This window comes from Penaeus chinensis, chromosome 43 (genome assembly GCF_019202785.1).
Source record: "Penaeus chinensis breed Huanghai No. 1 chromosome 43, ASM1920278v2, whole genome shotgun sequence".
Taxonomy (NCBI): Eukaryota; Metazoa; Arthropoda; class Malacostraca; order Decapoda; family Penaeidae; genus Penaeus; species Penaeus chinensis.
Genome location: NC_061861.1, coordinates 6,261,643 through 6,269,142, shown reverse-complemented (window position 1 = coordinate 6,269,142; position 7,500 = coordinate 6,261,643). Strand labels below are relative to the sequence as shown.

Genomic DNA, 7,500 nt, shown 5'->3' with positions numbered 1-7,500 from the left:
AAAGGATGATAGTGATAGCAATAATGAAAATAGTTATGGTGATGAGGATAATGAAAACAATGGTGACTTTATTGTAATTAGATTGATGACTGGATAATGATAATAATAATTAAGATAATGATAGTAATGATAATGATTATGATGATAATAATAACGATAATAATAATAATAATAATAATAATAATGATAATAATAATAATATCTATGGTAATGGTAATGATAATGATAATACAGTAATAATAACAATTATCATGATAATATAATTAATGGTAGTCATGATAATGATAAGTGATGATAATAATAAAAATGATAATAATGAAAAAATGATGATAATAATAATGATGATAATAATAATAATGATGATAATAATAATAATGATGATAATAATAATAAAAGTAATGATAAAAATAATAACAATGATAATAATGATAATAATAATGTTAAAAGTAACAACAATAATGTCGCCATAACCTTATCCAAGGCCAAGTACAGACATAAAGGCAAGGCTTCTTTTATTATTTTGATGAATAAGACCCCGACGTAATTAATGGTCTTTTCATTACTTGTAAATCATTAAGCGCATACAATAGTGAGGTCTCCACATAATGGAAGCCTAAATATCAAATAACCTCTTCATCGATTATCATCAGTACCAGTGAGTAATTCCATGTGTGTGAACGAAAATCCTAGTATTTTCCCCAGCCAGAAGGAGTGGCTAGAAAATGATGAAAGTCGGGGAATCATAACAATCAAGAGCAAGGCTGAGGACGTTCATGCACCTTCGATCCTCGTGGCAAGTGGGAGTAAAAACACTCGCGAGCGTACGACTTAGCTAGTTGTGAACAAAATCGTATTTCCATCTCTTTGGTCTTGACATTATATATATATATATATATATATATGTATATATATATATGTATATATATATATATATATATATATATATATAAAGAGAGAGAGAGAGAGAGAGAGAGAGAGAGAGAGAGAGAGAGAGAGAGAGAGAGAGAGAGAGAGAGAGAGAGAGAGAGAGAGAGAGAGACATAAATACATGTGTGTATATGTCCATAGATGCACAGATGATGAAAAGATGAAGACAGTAAAATAAGAGGCTGGGCCGAGACCGCCTCGCGCCTCGTCCCATTCCCGCAGCGCCTTCGCGAGGCGGGCGCCCCTACGAAGACACCTCCCTCGGCCCTCTGCCCTTGGGCGCCGGCCGCTCAGTCTCCTACTGCACCACGTGACCTTTTGGGCTACTGTTTATGATTGATGGCTGTTCTTGTTCTTAGTATTTGTTATTGAGCTTGTTTTTCGTGTTCTTCCGATTTTCTCATTTTTTATTCTATTCTGGCCGTGTTCTTGTCTGTCACTGTCTTTTTGACGGCTTTCTATTTTCTTTAGTTTTTATCCCTTTCTCGCTCTCTCTCTCTCTCTCTCACTCACTCACTCACTCACTCACTCACTCTCTCTCTCTCTCTCTCTCTATCTTTGTCTGTGTCCCTCCTTCCTTCCCCCTCTCCCTTACTCACCTTCCCGCTCTCTTTTACCAATCTCTCCTCACTACCATTCTTCCTCCTCCTTCTCTCTCTCTCTTCAAGCTCTCCTTCCCGTCCTCCCTCATCCTTCTCTCCATCCTCTTTTTCACTCTCTCTCCCGCCATCTATCTTTATTAGTGACCTTGCCTGCGATAATGGTTTTAAAATATTATAGTAAGTTATATATAATCGTCTCCTTTATTCATATGACTTGACATTCTTCGGATGTCAAGGTTATCTATGAAAAGACCCGCCATTTCTTTCACTCTCTTGCACACACACACACACACACACACACACACACACACACACACACACACACACACACACACACACACACACACACACACACACACACACGCAAAGGCAAGCACATACACTCATGTGGACATGCACACAAAGCATGGACACCCGTACACACACAGATGCAATCTCTCTTTCTCTCTCTCTATCTGTCGTGAGAGCATTCGCAGACATTTTATGGTAAAACTGACATTAACACACTGAACACCTCTACTACTATTGGTATTACTGCTATTGTCGTTTACTGCTGATGCTACTACGGCCGTTTTGATTGACAGTGAAAATTGCTAAAATCAATACTTCTAGTACTACCAATAGTGCAATTGTCATTTCTGCTCATCTACTGCTCCTAATATTATAACTATTACGGCTGCTAATTTTGCTAGCGGTGTTGCTACAACTGCCGTAACCACTGCTACTTTTAATGTTGCTGTCATTGCTGCAACTACTGTAACGGTATAGATCAGGGGTGTCAAACACGTCACCCGAGGCACATTTGCTATTTCAGTCCTACAGTCGGCCCTTTTACATGATTTATTGAATTAGTTCGTCGTCTTCTAAGATTATCGCTTATACTCTTACCTTTTCAATTGTTGTGTTTTTGCAATAAACGAAATAGTCTCCTGCGTTTTACGTCAACCATACGGACGTTTCGTCGCGTCGACTCATGATTATCTGGGCCCGCATATTGTACACTAACGAGAAATGAGGCCCCTTGGAGTAAATGAGTGTGACAGCCCTGGTAAAAATGATATCATCTGCTTCATCTATTATGACCATCGTCGTTCTTAATGAGCAGTAGTGTTTATAGCATTACTGCATTATCTTCATTATTCACATTAGTGTAACAAGCCATCTTAACCCGGGTTTTGATAATCTCTCAAATCATGAGATTCTGCTGCAGAATGGGTGCTTACTGAATCACACTTACTTTATTTGTTTTATATTGGTAGCACAGAAAGGCTCTAAGGAATTTGACATACTAAATTGCACAAGCACAAACATGGAGCGAACACTAGGCACAAAGCAGGTTTTGTGCCTAGTGTCAAGGTGAACTGATGGTACCCCCTAACTGCTCCTCCATCCAGCTTGTTTGCTAGTTACGGCAGTTTGGGACTGGAAGAAAAAAATCAATATAATAAAAGTGAAAACAAATATGAAATAAGAATAAAGTAAAATCATTAATATTATAAGATGCCTTGGTGTTCCTGATAAGATTGTTAAAATGAATTGAAATAAGACATTTTCACGAGATGGACCATGGGGCCCACACCATAAGCATTTGCACTCAATACTCCATTAAAATCTATTGTTGCTAAGATTACTGTATTCGTCATTTTATCAGGTATAAATAGATAGTATTTTAACTTACCATTTTCATTATATACATCAAGGTCATCATTTTGTTATGTATTTTTTTTTTGCAGAATTGTAGATCAATAGTATTCTCTATCGTCTTAAATTTTCATTAATAACTGAAACAACAAAAATATATAGTTATTTAATAGTTATCCATAGTTTTGTTGAACCAGAACCAATGTTAAGAAACAGAAAACGAAAGGGTAAAGTTACAGGGGAGACTACTATGAGAGACTTTTCATTTCTTTTCTCTTGAAATATAGCGGTAATGTAGTGGTAATCACATCCTCGTGCAGGGACGCCATTGGTAGAGCATCATGCAATTGTTATGTCATTCCTACAGTAAATGATGGCTTTACCATTTCGTGGAATATCAAATATTTTAAGGTATATTTTTAACATTAGTTATCGGTTCTTAGTTTTTTCATAATTATCTTCAGGATGAACGGTACCAAACTTTGCCTTGTGTATAATGATAAAAGAAGTAGTGATGATAATACAATCACCATTAATCTAAAGACCATTTATAGAACATGTAAATGATGTATACAGTCACATTAGCAACTAACATATAGTTATACCTTACTGAATATGGCAATAAGATATTGATAAGGATAATCAGGACTTGATAATGTCATAGACAGAACTTTTCACTGTGTGCTTGGTACTTGGTACAAATAACTTGTTATTTGTACCAAGTACAGTTTTTTTGTTGACTATGTGTCACTTTGGTTAAGATTTGATTTATTCATTATTTTCTGTTATATTTGCATATAATGTTCGCTGCAGACCTGTGGATATGTATTAGTAATTTTCTTTGTATCCACAATTATCAATCATTGCCACCGTCACGACACTTTTTACGTGGGACGTGCTTAGGGCGTGGATTCATATTCAGACAGATCTGTGGCGAAACAGAATGAACAAGCATGATGAGATTATAAAGCACGTAAAACTGCATAAAAACAGTTAAACCATACCATAATGTGCATATAATTCATATAGAACAGTTATGGGGATATCTTCAAGTTTAAAAGTCCGAAAGAACTGCTGTTTTGGGAATTGCTTAACCGATATGGCTATTTTTCTCCTATTCATACAAATAGGAGACAAATAGCCCAATATAATGGTACTTTAGAGATATTCTAAACTTGCATTTTCCATTAGCTAAAACCCAAAGTAGTGTGAAATGGTGCAGAAAAGAAATAAAAAGGCAAACTGTAAACTAATGTTGATTCTCAGGAATAAGGTGGAGCTAAACGTTTGGCAGAGGACATCGGTAACGTAGAGTATCAAGCGACAGGTTTTACCTCTCTAATTTTGGGGCATCGGGAATGAAGGCTATTTCTTTTCTAATATTTTCTTCTACATCTAACTTTCTTTGTATCATGAATTATACTAAACCATATATAATCAGCTGTCATATCTGCTATCAAAAGAAAAGATTTATACTTGGTAAATGTTAGAGATAAATATTACAGTTACCCCGATTGTGTATCGTTCTCTATATTTCGTTTTCCTTTGGTTTGACACAGACTAAAACTTTCCTAAACAAAAGAAAAAAGAAAAAAAAAAGGATTAAGGACGAAATGAATATGTATTTTACGTCATGTCTACTCCCTTTTATGACAGACATTTATGATACAAAACACGGAATATCAAGGATGATTTCAGAACCAAATTATAAGAGTGAAATAAACACGCGACCTCGACGCTTTTATTTCATAATAATTAACGTTGTTCCTCTTTACGATTTCTTCTTTATCATAGATGCTGTGACAGTGTTATTGGTTCTTGTTGTTCAACCGTATTCTAATGACGGTCATTATTGTTATAGGTGTAATTAACTATGCGGGGACTTTAGTTACAAATGATATAATAACTGGTGGAATAAATTCTTAAACTTATATACTGCTGTGGTTATCGTTACGTTAATGGTTCTGACAATAGTTATGATAATTATTATTATTACCATTACACTAATTATTATCAACCATAGTAGCATACGCTGTAGTAATAGTAGTAGCCGTAGAAGTAATAAAATAAGTATTAATAGAAATAGTAATGTCGCTGTTATGTTAACATAATTATCATATTTATTGCCATAATTACCAACAACATCATTTCGCTTTTTCGATTATATTTTATCAAATGCTTCTGATGTTTTAGCTACTGCCATTGTACTGACTACCAGTGCATACAGTAGTTGTTATCATTACGTTTAGTATATTTTGTGCATGTGCTTAGTTTAATATGTATGCTTATGTATGTGTATGTACGTGAACACAATCCTCTTCTCAGTCACTCCAGCAAGCAAGCAAGCAACACTGGGAAACGTAAGCCGTGCCTGGGATGGCTTGCACGTGCAACACGCCAGGTGGAAGAGGGGGGCAGGGAAGACCCCCCCCCCCCCTAAGTGAGATCAATATGGGGCCGATACTTGGCAGCGTCGCCAAGGGTCGTGTCCGGCGTAAACAGAGGCGAGGGAGGCGGAGGGAAGGCCTCTTCTCATATGGCTGGGGACACACGTACACGGATACCACACACACACACACACACACACACACACACACACACACACACACACACACACACACACACACACACACACACTCTCTCTCTCTCTCTCTCTCTCTCTCTCTCTCTCTCTCTCTCTCTCTCTCTCTCTCTCTCTCCCTCTCTCTCTCTCTCTCTCTCCCCTCTCTCTCTCTCTCTCCTCTCTCTCTCTCTCTCTCTCTCTCTCTCTCTCTCCCCCCTCTCTCTCTCTCTCTCTCTCTCCCCCCCCCTCTCTCTCTTTTTCTCTCCCTCTCTCTCTTTCTCTCTCTCTCTCTCTCTCTCTCTCTCTCTCTCTCTCTCTCTCTCTCTCTCTCTCTCTCTCTCTCTCTCTCCCCTCTCTCTCTCTCTCTCTCTCTCTCTCTTTCTCCCCCCCCTCTCTCTCTCTCTCTCTCTCTCTCTCTCTCTCTCTCTCTCTCTCTCTCTCTCTCTCTCTCTCTCTCTCTCTCTCTTACACGCACGCACACGCATGCACAAACAAACACGACTAATGCTGAATATTTTCCGATAAAACAATCGTTCGTGATTTTCCCCAGTAAAGGACCAGACCCGCGGGCCTAATCCATCCTCAGCGTCACTCTTGAGCAAGGGCGCCAACTTTTCAATGCAGCCACTTCTCCCTGACTCGCAAATTGATCTCCTGTGCTCGTGGCTGCAGAGTAAGCTCGTTTTCCCGATATGCTCGACCTTCCTGACACACGACCCTGACCTTTATGTTATATTTAATCGCACCGGGAACTTGCCCGTGTGTCCTCGGGAGGGCCGCCCAATCGCCCTCGGGATGTGCCGGCGCGGCGGACACACGGCGGATACAAAGGTATATGCTCGCATTCAGCGATTCCATTTATGTGTATATGTATAAGTAGATAGATACATATAGGTATATATATATGTATATGTATATATACATATATATATATATATATATATATGTATATATGTGTGTGTGTGTGTGTGTGTGTGTGTGTGTGTGTGTGTGTGTGTGTGTGTGTGTGTGTGTGTGTGTGTGTGTGTGCATTCGTGTATGTACACATGGATATATCTATATATTATATCTGTAATCTGTTATGAGCGTTGTTTTATTCTAAGCCGGCCGTTTTTCTCATGTCGCATGTTACTTTGTCATAGGCATGTAAGGAACACGCAGAAGGTGAATAACAACGTAAAAAAGTAAAACCTCATTTCCCTGTCCGTTCCATGGCTCAAGCGCTGACGAAGGCCTCGAATCTACCAGGAACCAGTTCAACCCATTCATGAATTTGCACACAAGGTCATGGGGGTTTCTGGTCTGCCTTTTAAAATGGGTTCCTTTGGTGGCTTTATTTAGATTTATTTCGGCCTTGCCTTATTTTTTGCTTGATGTGAAATAGATTAAAAGAATGACGTGTATATCTGAGTGCTTATCTATTGGGTAACTATTACCTAATATCAACTATTTATGAGAAATGGTAATAGGAAATCCAACAGAGACGCTAAGAACACTAAATGACATGAAAAATAATAATAAAAGAGGAACAAGAAAAAAAACATCTCAAGACGAAACACAAAGAATGTCCCAAGCATCATCCGAAAGACGATATATAAGTAAATAAGAAGATAAACAAATTAATGCATAAATAAATAAATGAGTAAATTTGTGCCAACAAATAACAACAAAACCGTAACTATAACACAACAACCGGGACTCATTCTTTAAGCATATACACAGCAAGTCACGCAATCAATAACCATCGCTTGAATAAAACACGTCCCG

General features: G+C 37.9%; 1 protein-coding gene across 4 annotated transcripts in view; it reads left to right on the top strand.

Annotated features, from left to right (window-relative positions):
• LOC125024595 (cyclin-dependent kinase-like 1) overlaps positions 1-7,500 on the top strand; it is a 140,913-nt gene that overhangs the window by 76,435 nt on the left and 56,978 nt on the right. The gene's annotated exons all lie outside the window — the stretch shown is intronic.